Source organism: Myodes glareolus, chromosome 22, assembly GCF_982192425.1.
Source record: "Myodes glareolus chromosome 22, mMyoGla1.1, whole genome shotgun sequence".
Classification (NCBI taxonomy): Eukaryota; Metazoa; Chordata; class Mammalia; order Rodentia; family Cricetidae; genus Myodes; species Myodes glareolus.
Window position 1 is genome coordinate 59,126,670 of NC_142047.1, and position 13,595 is coordinate 59,140,264.

The following is a 13,595-nucleotide window of genomic DNA, read 5'->3' on the forward strand; positions in this document are numbered from 1 at the left end:
TACTTTAGCATCACGTTCTTAATGTCAGGAATTATTGTTGAACCTTGCATTCTCTGGTCATATTAGTCACACTTAAAATTCACTTTTGTGTCTTTTACAGTAGTTCATTTTTTTCCCTCTGCGTTAGCACAATGTGTGTGGGTCCATGAGTGTGCAAATGCATGTACACATATGTGTGTATAGGGCAAGAGTAACCTGAAGGTGACGTTGGATATCTCCTTTGGTTCTTCATTTTATTCTTTGAGACAAGGTCTCTTGAATCAAACAAGTTGGGCTTGCTCTGTGAATCTATTCTTTCTCCCTCCAGACTGCTAGGATCATAGTCACCTGCCACGTCTACTTGACTTTTACTTGTGGGTTCTGGTCCCAGGTGTGTGAAAAGTACTTCATCCCACTAAGCCATGCCTTCAGTCAGCATTTCTATTCACAAGGCATTCTATGTTTGTCCATATTTTTTGCTGCAAGTTTTTCTAATCTTGAGTCATTTTATTCATCTTTTTAGATGCTAGCCTTTGGAATTGTTTATATGTGAGTTGGGTTTTTATTGTCTTTGCATATGAATAATACTTTCTAGAGTCTGCAAGTCTTGCCTGGCATCACTGCATCAAGGCCTTGCCTTCTGTAGTGAGTTTGGGGCAGAAAGCATGTTATCCATGTGTGTCTTTATCGCTACAGTTTCTCTTCTAAGGAGCAATGTGTGTCCTCTTTCCAGTCCTTCCATGCTACTGAGTCCACATCTGTCCTTGTGAGGCTCTGTCACCTTTGTGACCCTGATAATATAAGGACAAAGTGATAGCCGGTGTCTCAAGATTGCACATTTCTTAACACCCCATGATGTCTTCACATAACTAAAAATTAATTTGGACAACTGGAGGGTACCATGAGAGAGAAAGATTTTCATAATTATTCGGCTTAGTATAGTGTTCCATAGGGTGAAGAGAACAGCGAAGGGTCAAAAGGTCAGCCTTGGATTATCTGTACTGTTCTCCCTTGGTCCTGGCTCTGACTTTGTGCTTTAAGCTATCCCTTCTTCTCCTGAGCCCTTCCTTGTACCCTGCCTGGGATACATGCCACCTCTAAACTGAGCTCCAATACCCAGTGTCAAGCAGACATGCGCAGTGTCCTTCCTTCTAGTCTTCTTGTTGCACATGTCACGTCTAAACATGGCAATTCAGTCCCAGCGCTCAGTGTTGAGCTGATGTACAGTTGGTAGTTGCATAAATAAGTAAACCTTCAGGGTTCAGATGGACGGTTTGGGGCTTTTGGGCAGACTCCCAAATTCATAGCCATACATTAGGAGGTCAGGCAAACACAGGAGCCTAGATGCAGTCTGCTCTGCTGCTCTTTGGTTTCTGGTTTACACAAAGTAGCCTAGGTTGGGCTTTGCACTTCACGGGTGAGCTGCTCTCAGAGTCTCTAGTAAAGTAGAAGGAAGAGGTGCCGGACCTTTTGCTGTGTAAGTGATGTAATAATTTAGAGAGGCTCTTTGAAAACCTAGAAGAGTCCAGAACAGGCTGGGCAGGGCAATGGCTTAGTTGGTAGGGTGTTCTGCTTACACAAGGACCCGAGTTTAAGATTCATGTAAAAAGCCACCGTGTGTGCTTGTCAGCTCTGTGATGGAAAGGTAAAGAAGGAAAGGCCCTAAGGTTTTCTGGTCAGCCAGTCTAGCAGAGTCAGGGAACTTCAGGCTCAGCAAGAGACTAAGGCAGAAAAGAAACCACATTTGACCTACTATGGCAGCTTCTTTCCTACTGGCTAGCTTTCACAGTGCCAGAAACTGCTGGCCAGGCAGCTGGGGAGGAAAGTCTGCAATGGTCTCTTTCGGCTTTGGATCTTTCCAAGAAAGAGTCCTCACAGATACAATAATGGCATGACTATTATGGAGGTAACTACCTGATTTCTGTTCGTATCCACGGCCTGCTCTGTGGGAGGGAGTTTCACACCTGGTGCTGTGAACCTGGTCAACGGCTTGTGGCTGGTGAGTTCATAAGTACCAGTGGTGAACCCATCTCTTTTGTCTTGCTAGAGTAATAGTTGTCAAAGTGCCTGTTAATTAACTCTGTGGTTAATGCAGAGTTTTGTGCCTGACTTAGGTGCAGAAAACAAGTAACTGTTAATAGCTTATGATTAAAAAGAACATTCATATCACCACTTCCAACCCTCAGGGAACTTCCCAGAAGTGGGGTAAGGAAAGAAGATAAGAGCCAGGTATTAGGGAGAAGGACCCTGAAACACTCTTATACACTCTTATGGGAATAACAAGGCCGGGAACCACGAACTTTCAGCAGCTACAGATGCCTGCACAAGACCTGCACAAGACGTGGCCAGCAAACATTCAGTCATACACTGGGGAGGGACTTTTCAGTCTCTGGATGCTGGAGGAGAGGAACTCATTGTTTTCAGTGATGCAGCTGCTGATAAGTTGTTCTTGCTCCAGTGGATAGCTCCACACTCACAGCTATGAGTGTAGGCCTGCTTAAACACAGAAGGTCACAAGGCAAAACCAAAAAGCATCTTAGGAGGAGTTGATGGGAGGAGGAGGGCGAACAGAAGGCGGGGAAGATGAGCACGGCCAGAATAAATCATGAACAGAGAATACCTTAATGCTGTCTGCTCTAGCTGGGGCCATGGAGCACCCAAGGAAGGGGCAAGGTCTCCTTCATTTTCGCCTCAGTGAAGTTCAGCTCAGTTTATCCAGCTTCTCTAATGGCAGCAAGAGCAAGAGCTGTGCCTACCCCTCCCTGTTTGTGCAGAACAAGCCCCAGCACAGCCGGAACACTCTGCCTGGATGTTTGGGTCCCTTCCTTCCTCCATGCTTCTGGCTACCCGTGAACTGGTACCTGGGTGCGTTCTTTAGCCTCTCGATATTGTCTTTCCTCCTCCCATGCCAGGTTCTACTCCTGGAGTATTGCTTACCGCAGTGGACATTCTGTTTTTGAGACTGTTTCTGGCCTTCTGCCATTGACCCTAGTCTGAGTTCTTTGGGGGGAAATTGTGCTTTACTGACGAGGGCAGTCTATTTGGAATACTGCCTACTTTCTGCTGAGGAATGTGAGCTCCCCCAATGGAATTAAATTTGGAGTACAATGATAAAATGAAACATGCAGCTGACCTTAGTGGCCTGCGTTCCTTTTCATCGGTGATCGTGTGGGGACGAGATGAGCTTACGGCGCAGGCGTGTACCCCTGACCGAGCCAGGCTGTCTGCTTCTGCCTCAGCCTCACGCTGGAGCTGCAGCTCCATGAGCCTGCCAACAGTTTCCCTTTGGGCTTCAGTAAAGTCATGCTGGTTCCGGGAAACATTTAAAGTAACTTGAGCCGTTTCCGGGAAGCTCAAGTAATGGAACACCACGCATAATCCACCTCTCAGGGTCAGCCTTTTTTAAAATTTTTATGATGTGTTTTCCTTTCACCAGGTTTGTCACATGTGCGCGCACATACACACACTCACACTCTCTCTCTCTCTCTCTCTCTCACACACACACACACACACACACACACACACACACACACAGAGAGAGAGAGAGAGAGAGAGAGAGAGAGAGAGAGAGAGAGAGATCTTGGCAACTTCCAAAATATTTGAAAGTTACTGTTATGTGTCCATAATAGCCAGTCCTGACACTCTTTGCTGGTTTATTCATTTTGGCGTAACAGAAGCTGATTTCTTCCTGATTGCATCAGGCTCTCTCCATTCTTCTTATGACCCACGTGTCTGCTGTCTCTTCTCAAATACTCTCTCCTTCATTTTTATTCTGGCACACTTAGCTTCAACAGAATTTTACTCAAAACCCTAGGTCCTTTGAGAAGGCAGTCCTGTTCTCCACAGGAAGAACAAACTCCCCCCTTCTGTCCTATATGCTGGCATCCCTTAGCCTGGGTTCCCTGCAGTCTGTCAGCTTGTGTTTTTTTTTCCAGTGGACTGGGCACTGTCCTGCAGGGTCTTATCCTGCACACTGCCCACGTCTCCAACGAGTCAGAAGACGGAATGAAAGAATAGGTAAGGCTCACCTCATCCGCTTTGTGGAGTAGTATGGACTCACTGGTCATCAGTGCCCTCACTCACTGATGATTCTGGAACATGCTAAGTACATTGATTTTTCTTTGTGTGACTCTCCTTGACTGGGTATAGATAATAAAAAACAAACATTATCTTTTGGATGATGCCTGCTTTCTACCCATTCAAATTAGGCTAGCTAGTTAATATTTATTAGAGACATCATGTACACAAGGAAATATTTTTTATAGAAAGCTTAAAGAGTTATGTCAAAGAGGACTTATTCCAAAAGTCTTCCAATCTAGTCAAGAAATAAAACACAGAGGTTGGAAAAGAGTCGCAATGGTTAAGAGCACTGATTGCTCTTTCAGAGAACCTGGGCTTGAGTCCCAGCACCCACATGACAACTTACAACCATTTATGCTCCAGTCCTAGGAGGATCCTAGCTCTCTTCTGACTTTAGAGAATGTCAATCATACATGAGGAGCATAGGCATACATGCAGGCAAAACACCCTACACATAAAATAAAAAGTTTTTTAAAAAGTTAAAAAAAGAAATTAAGACAGAAACCCACAAAATGTAGAATAAGGATACAAGACATTAGAATAGCTGAGGTGAATATGATTAAAATTTCCTTTATATATTGGAGAACACCATCATAAAACTACTACTTTATACAATTAGTGTCTGCTAGTAAGAAGAAGCAGAAAGTGACAGTCAGCATCTCCATGGTGTCATGGATTTTGTGTTAGAGAAGTCCTGCTCAGGGGAACCCAGGGAACCTGGCTGCTGTCCACTGTGAACACCATCCCAGCCCTGAGGTCAGGATCAGCTGAGATGATGTTGGGAGGGTAGAGGGTATGTCTGTCTTACAGGGGAGATGAGTGAGTATCAAGGAAGGATAGCAGCTTCAGATGAGGACCACAGATCAGAAACCCTCCCAGTGCCTGCAGCTATGGAGCAGGTCATGGGCCCTGCACAGGCCCCATGCCAGGGAGAGATGGCAGTGAGAATACAATCACTTCGTCCGTCTCATTAGCATGCTGTCAAAAACAAAACAAAGCAAAACACAGACCAAAAAAGGAGATGTGATTTTCCTTTAACCTACACAGTTATTGATTCTCATTTCAACCCACCAGGTAGATTATTTAGTGGTAAAATTGGAGATTGGAGGCTGTAGAGTTCAAGCCTATCAGCAGATCTGAGGTCACCCTGAGGAGGTACAGGCAGACAAAGGTACTGTCTTGGGGCCGCTCCACCCTCAAGAGCTGTTGAGTGTCCTGAGTGATGTGGCTGTTGATCTCACAGGTGGAATATTTAAGAATTTTTTAAAAATTACTTATTTACTTTAATTTTATGTGTATGGGTGTTGTGCCTGAAGGTATGTATGAATGTATGTATGTGTACCGCTTGCTTGTAGGAGACTGTGGAGGTCAGAAGAGGACATTTGATTCCTTGGAACTTTAGAGTTGCAGGTGGTTTTGAGTTGCTATGTGGTGATGACAACTGAACTTTAGTCTTCTGGAAGAGTAGTAAGTGTTCTTAATTGCTGAGCCATGTCCCTAACCCCAGTGCTTTATAATTTCACAAGTCAAAGTATTGATTTTTTGTCTTTTTCTTTCCTGGAAAAAAAAAGAAAGAAGACAGACAGAATAAAAAAAGAAAAGAAGGAAGAAAAAAGTAATGAGCAAGCAAGTGAACCAAAAGAAAAGAGAAATGCTTGTAATAGGGCTGGGGTGTGGCTCAGGGGGTAAACCCAGCATGTGTGAAGCCCTGGGTTTGATACCCAACACCGCACAAACTGAATCCGTTTGTATACATCTATAACCCCAGCACTCAGGAGTGAGACGGGAGAATTAGAAGTGAAAGATCATCCTTGGCTACCTACTAAGTCTGAGGCCTTGCCTAGTGTTCATGAGATCTTGTCTCAAAAATTACACTTGATAAAATACTTTACATACTACTGGTGAATTGTAACAAAAGTTACTTTTTAAAAGTCGTTCTCCAGTGTGCTCTGCCTTGGAATGGATGCTGGGTGGAGGCCAGGTTCCATGACAGCCTAGGGCTTGACAGTTCTGTGGACAGAGGGTTACTGAAAAGACTGGGTGCTTTTCTGTTTTCTGTGGGAGGTGCGGCACCAATGGGAGAGAGTTGGGAAGAGCCTACAGTGCTCTTAAGCAGGCCAGTCCTTACTTCCTTCTAAACAAAACCAAACAGAACAGAAGGCAGTTTTAGAAGAGAGGCTAAGGGTCGGCACAAGTTCTTTTGAAGCACAAAGGGTCACTTGTAGGATGGGAAGGAGCCTACTAAGTGGCTCGGTAGAAGCCAATAAAAGTGTCCAGAGGGGTGTCCTAGGAGAAGTCATCAGTGGTGACAGGTTGGCAATCAAGTCAAAATCATGTGGTTTTCCACTGTGGGTCTGCAGCCATCTATTTTTTACTTTTTATGGATGGAATTCCCTCCACATCCACTCTCAGCGGACTCTGGGGGATCTTGTGACTTTCCAAGTCGCTTTTCAGAATTGTTTCAGTCTTAGTACAGTCGGTAGATTTCTGGCATTTTCATTTCTAAGAAGGCTCTGATTATCAGTCATTTTTTCCAGTTTTGTCCAAATAGTAATGAAAAAAAAGAAATTAAGAATAAAAATTCATGGAAACTCTCATACCATTAAGAGGTCATTAAATTTGGCAAGAATGGCTGAATTCACAATTTTGGCCTCATTCCTTGGTCTTTGGATTAAATTTAGGAAAACAGTGATTACATAAATTGTAACAAACCAAATGATGCCTGGCTGCGTTGCAATTTGTATTCTTTAGGGAAAAGAAGACATGAATTCCCAATCATCCATACTGTTAAGAATCAAACTTGTAACAAGTAGAAATGGGTCTAAGTTTTGGGAGCCTGAAGCTCGTGCAACTTTGGAGGATCTCTTCTAAGTATGATTAAATATAAAATAGTGCTTACGGAGAGTGAGAAGGAAGTAGCAGCATCACAAATGCTGACAAACTCCCCAGACATGACCACGTGCGGAAGCCACAGCACCCTGCTAAAACATCTGCACTCTGCCAAACTTGTCCCCGTGTTTCCTCGATTTGGACATTTTCACATTAGCCGCTTTGAAGTATTCTCTACAGTCTAGCTTATTCTGCCTCCCTCTATTGTAAACATCAACTCTCCTAACATTTTGCTTCACAAGACTCATTCTTCTGGCCTGGAACCTTCTATCATGATGCCAAGTGAGTTGGCCAGGATGGACAGTAAGATTATTCCTGGAAGCCCCTCCCACCAGTCTATGGCCAGCAATAACCATACGTGGAAATGACTCCATGCTGTGTAAACATGTTTTTCTGAACCCAAACAAAAATGCACACTCAGCTCGCCGTGTCTCCTTTTTTAGATTCCAAAAATGTCTGGGGCCCCCCGAAAGTCTGCCGAACAGTAGAGGAAGTTGGAGTGGGAAAAGCCAGAGCCTCAATCAATGGCAGTTAAAACGCCCTTCTTTCGCAAGCTGCACAAGAATCTCTGCCTTCATGACTGAGTGTGCCATGAGCGTCTTCCTAGAATGGAGTCATCTGTGCTAGACTTTTACTTTTCTAATTGACTCTTTTTCGTCTTAAGGCAAAAGTAAAGTCAGGCATTGGAAGGTCATCTGTGTCCTGCTCCTTCCCAGCTACCAAAGCGCTTGACTTTTAAACCTATTCCTCCCACCCTCCCGTCTTCTACCTCTCTCAGCTCAGTCCTGAGGACTTCCAGGTGGGTCTTCCCTCACAAACAGCTGGAGTAGCCTCATGTGCTAACCACACTTACCGTGTGGTTTTGCTTTTGTTTTTTTCAGTTTGATTTTGTTTTTGCTTTTGATTTTTCTGGATCCAGCTGTCATTTTTTGGCTTCTGGAATCTGACCACAGTTTCTTAGTTTTTCTCTTTGCCTACCACAGTGTGTGTGTGTGTGTGTGTGTGTGTGTGTGTGTGTGTGTGTGTGTGCGTGTGTGTGTGTGTGCATGTGTGTGCATGCCTGTGGAGGTCAGAGTTCAATGTCTGTTGTCTTCCAGGGACGCTAGCCATCATTTTTCAGACAGGGTCTCTCACTGGGGCCTCGGCTGTCTGCCCATGGAACCCCAGGGATCCCTCTGTTTTTGCCTCAGCAGGGAATACCTTCTAATGCATGACCAGCCTTTTACACAGGTGCTGAGAAAATCAGGTCTTTGTGCTTGCATAGCAAATATTTTATTCACTGAGCCATTTCTCCCAAATTCTTGGTTTGTTTTGTCACATTTTAGGATATCCTATGACCCTGTGCCCTTTTACTTCCCATTTTAGCAGCCCTTTGCCCTGAATAATTTCCACTGGGTTACTTCTGGAATCTTGTCTCCTGGCTGGCCTCTAAGTCTAATTCTCCTTCAGAGGTTCCAGATTAATTATTACTTCCTTCCCACCCATCCCTTCTGTCTCCCGGAGCCCCAGTGACCTCCTGTGCCTGTCTCCAACTCACCCTGCCGTACCGCCAACCATCGCCCTCTATCTAGCTATGCTCAGAGGGGGATTATCCCCATCACTCCAGAACTTATTCTGGCTGAAGTAGCACAGGCTCTTAAATGACAAGTCATGGGAACAGTTTATTAAATTATGAAGCATATCAGGACTTTAAAAAAATACAGATAACAATAAAATATACCTTTGTATGTGCCACAACCAGAAATGAAAATTCTGCATTTCCCATAATATGTAAAGTTGTTTAATGATCCGTTTTGAAGTTAGTATTTATTCAATATGTGTCATTTTTCTATGTGCTTTGAAAATTCACAAGAAGTTGGGCATCGTGACACACGCCTGTGATCTCAGCCTTTAGTGGGGCGAGAAGGTGGACAGGGAAAGATCAGACATTCAAGGTTATCCACGGCTCCTTTTCCATCGCTGTGATAAGAATCATGATCAAAAGCAATGTAATCAAGAGTTTGTGTTGGTTTACGGTTCTACAGGGCTAGACATCCATACTGTCAGGGGAGGCATGGTGGTGGTAACGGGACGCTGAGCGCTCATGTCAAGCACACAACAGGAGGCAGAGAGCGTGCATTGGAAGTGGGGTGAGGCTAAAACTCTCTCAGCCCTCCCCACTGACATGCTTGCTTCAGCAAGGTTCCCCCTCCCCAAACACCATCACCAGCTGGAGATCAAGTGTTTTAATATATGGGCTTGTGGGGGGCGTTTCTCATTTGGGCCTCTTCAGTTATATAACAAGTTCTAGACCAGCCTGGGCTATATGAGACCCAGTCTCAAACAAACAACCCTACAAAGAGCAATGGATTTACGTTAAGGGAAAATTCCCGAATGATGAACTAATAGTGTATTTTTATGTAATTTGTGTTTTGCATTCAAATTAATGTTGCAACATTTATCTATATCCTCACAACTGTATTTTATTTTAATTTCTCTCAATGGACTTACTTGGTGAGACACGGTGATTCTTATCTTTTACTGACAGACTTTGGGTTGTTTCCACTTGGCTCACATTGCATATTGCTGAGGTAAAGGCTCTGGTCCATGCCTCTGTGTTTGGCTGTCATCTTCACAAGTTCCAGATCTGTCTAAACGCCCTTTCTTAGATGTTGCAAATTTATTTTCAAAAAGGATCACAGATACAATCAGCTTCTGACAGTAGGCAGTGTCTATCTCCTCACGTAGCACCCCTCTGGTATACAGTTTTTTAAGTGTCATGGACAGGAAACGGTGCCTTATTTCCGTTTACAGTTACCTTGGTATTAGTGTGTATGCATCTTTTATAAGCTGATTAGCGACTTCATCTAGTTATCTGTAGTGTGAGTCTTTATATGCTGCCTACCAACTTTGCTTCTTTTTCTTTCATCTTTCTTTTCTTGTCCTCCTTATATTCTCCTGTTCCACTTCTTCCTCTCTTTCCCTTCCTCCTTCCTTTCTTCCTTCATCTTTCTCCCTCTTTCTTCTTCCCTCCCTCCCTCCCCTTTTTCTCACCATCTTTTCTTTATCTCTCCTCATCTTTCTCTCTTTTGACTTAAGGTCTCTACATAGCCTAGACTCTCACTGAACCCACAATCCTCCTGCCTCAACCACCGGAGACAGACGTGATGAAACTCTGCTGGTAGACCATGACCTCTTGGTAATGCACAGATCAATGTAGATGGGTTAAATTAAGATGTAAGAGTTAGCAAATAAGAAGTTAGAGCTAATGGGCCAAGCAGTATTTTAAATAATATAGTTTCTGTGTGATTATTTTGGGATTGAGCTACTGAGTACCTGGAAACAAACTAACGGCCTCCTTCCAACATGTGGGGGGGGGCTCGAAGGAATGGGGGAGGGAAGATTGTGGTTGGGATGTGTTGTATGAGAGAAGAACCTATTTTCAATTTAAAAATTAAATAAAAACAGAAACAAAAATAGAATAAAAACATGTAAAGATATAAATCAAGAAAATTCGATGTTTACCTTTTGAGTTATTTTTCCAAGTATGAAAAACATAACCACCCACCCTCTTTCCCTCTGAAATAAAGCATTTGTGAACCTGTCTAGTCAAGCTAGAGTTCTTTCTAAGCTTGGATGATTCAAAGGATTTAAAATCCTGGCCTTTCAGTACAAAACCCCAGATGTTTGAAAGATTGTCTCCAATCTTGAATGTGTGGTAAGAAAATGTGGCAGAAATGTAGCAAGTCTTTCCTCAGCTGAGGGGCTCCTGTTTTGGACATTTCATTAGCTTGTCCCTGTGAGAAGTTAGCTCACAACGTTCTGTTGACACATTCTTCTCTTGTCTGGGAATGTGCATCTATCTCAGCAATATGCTGAGCTGACTCCAGGGAGGTTGGTGGATTTTCAGCAGCTCAAGTGCTTTGGGGAAAGTTTTACTGTTTGTTTTTAATTATAGCAAAAATAAAGAACTTAATTAGTTGAGAGTCAGCACAAGGATGGACCCTTCGACAGTCAGTCATGAATTGATGTGCGAGGCGCTATGCTCAGGAGGCAGGCGCTATACTCAGGAGGCCCCTACTGCTTAATTATTTGCTGCTGATTGATTCCGGGAGTGGAGGGGGAGGGCATTGCTTTTAGTTGTGTCCTTATTAGTGCCTCCTCCAGGCTCCAGGAAGGTTCCAATCCAATGCTCACACAGGTGGCCCTGACTAAATAGGTCACAAAACCAAACCAAAAATCACGAATCTGGGAAAAAGAATAGAAGAAAGGAAGGAGTGGGGAGTGTTGGGAGGGGTGGGGAAAAGAAGAGAAGGGGAGGGGGATTTACCAAAATGCATTGCATATATGCATGAAATGCTCAAATAACAAACTTAATAATGGAATTTTAAAAAGAATGCTTGTAGTTACTAGAAACGGAAATACATTTCAATGTCTGTGTAGCCATTGTATGAGTTTACTGGTGGTTTTATGTATAAACACCCAGGCCAGTAGTCACTTTCCTATTTTAACCTGGGCATCAGGAAGTTTGGGGAAGAACTTACAGAGGTTAAGTAGTTCCCTTCGTCTCTCACTATCTGTTAGTGGTAATCACCAGCAGTGGTTCATTGGAATCCTAAACAGAAACCAATAGCGGTGTTTCAGAGAAACATTGACTGGGATGCCTCCGATGAGCTTTCCAGCATCAAGGCCGAGTCTGAGTTGCAGCTCTCTTCTGGGGTCACACATGGGGCCTTCTGTAGGCTTTTTCTGGGGTTCCCTGCCTGCCATAGTCCATTTGTGACATTTTGTTAATATACAGAACTCATTTTTCTCAGGAAAACTTGTAGCCTGGTAACAAATCTGTTTCTCTATGACCGAGAAGAAAGTGTGGTTGTTCCAGGGAGGATCAGACCCGTCTAGAGGGTAGACTGAGAGCCCTTGTTTTTCCTGAGGTTTCAGGAAGCCGAGGCAGTTTTACTGTCAGTTAAGACCGATTTCTGTGTAACTAAGTCTCTCCTATGTGTCTTCCTTTCCTGAGCCACGGACCTCTCCCTAGTGTCAATGGTGCTGAGCTGTCTGGAGGAGGGTGGCTACATTCTAAGCCTGTAACCTTTTTAACTAGGCATGGCCCAGTTAACCTGTGACCTTTCCCAAGTTGATCAGGAAATAGACTTCAGTATTCCGAATGGCTAATGGTAGGTTTGTGGTTATACTTACGCACTAGCAAAATAGAGTCCCCTAACAGGAAACGTGTGTGAGATCTAATCCATTTCTGCAGAAAGAAGCCCTTAACTCACCTCCAGTTTATTAGAACTTCCCTTTCAGTCAACAAAGCAAAAACTGCTCGTTAAACCTGGTAGAAAGATTTGGGGAAGCACGTTGTGGGCCCTTTACTTCGTGTCCTCAGGGGACTGTTCTGAGCCTGCCTGATTGCTCAGGAATGTTCAGGGGCACCATTTGCATAGGCAGCTTCTGCCCTTTAGAATGCTCTCATGTAAATCAGAAGCAGAACCATGACTGGGCTGAACAGATAAAGTCTTCTTACTTTTTTGCTAAAGGTACAAATCTATCCCTCTTTTCCCTTTTACACAAAGATTGGTTTTTATGTGTGTATGTGTGTGTGTGTGTATGTGTGTGTGTGTGTGTGTGTGTGTGTGTGTGTGTGTGTGTGTCTGTGTATGAGCATGTCTCCCAACATAGACCAGACTGCCTTCAATCTTGTAAGCATCCTCTGGAATGCTGGACAGACTTATACTGTTTTGCCCAGGCAGATCCAGTTTTGATGTGGTGTGATACTAAATAAAAGAAAATAAATAAAAATGAGCTTGCATTATTGGGGAAAAGAAAGAAAGAGGGGACCTTCCACAAAAAATCCTAGAACAGCCATGGGCCTGTTTCTGACTCCACTCTCCGACAGAGGTAGGACCAAGGCCATTAACTTTATCTCTTTGATTTTTTGCTTCCTCAAATGAAAGTAAAATAATAGGTTTCCAAGGAAGCACTTCATAAATAGAAAGACAGAAGAAATGGTTTAAAGTCCTACTTTCTGGCTTAGAGACTTGTGTGAACCCTGTTTAGCAGGTAACTCTCTGGGCAGTTGCTTTCTTCCCTCTCTCCAAGCTTTTCTTCCCTCTCTCCAAGCTATTCTTCCTCTCTCTCCACCCAACCTCCTCCCTGTCTCTTTACTTTTCCCCCTCTTTATGGGAGGATCTTCCTGTGTAGTCCAGGTTGTCCCCTAACCCAAGGTCTGCCTCCCATAGCCTGCTGAAGCCTGGGGGCTAAACCCCTGCTTTGCCTTTCTCGACTGATTCTTCATCCACACAAGACAGAAGTGCAGTGTTCCAGTTGCTCACACTGTGGCAGGGAGGGCAGATGAGAGGGTGTGTGTGCGTGTGCACACACAAAAAAGCATGTGAGACCCGTGGGTTTTGTACCCCGGGGTAGTTTATGTTGGTAATAGAGACTTGGACATTGCCATGTGGATGAGGTTCTTCATAGCCATATCTGAGAAGTAGCTACTACTGTGCCTCAAGTTTGTGTTGCTTCCCTTGACTGAAACCTCCATCCTCCAGTGGACCTGAGAAAAGTGGGGAGGCCTTTCTTCCTGCCTCCTTCTCCTAGGGAAGGCGAAGTTTCACAAACTAAGTTTGAGATGCCTGCCTCTACCTAATAGCAGGGCTAGCTGT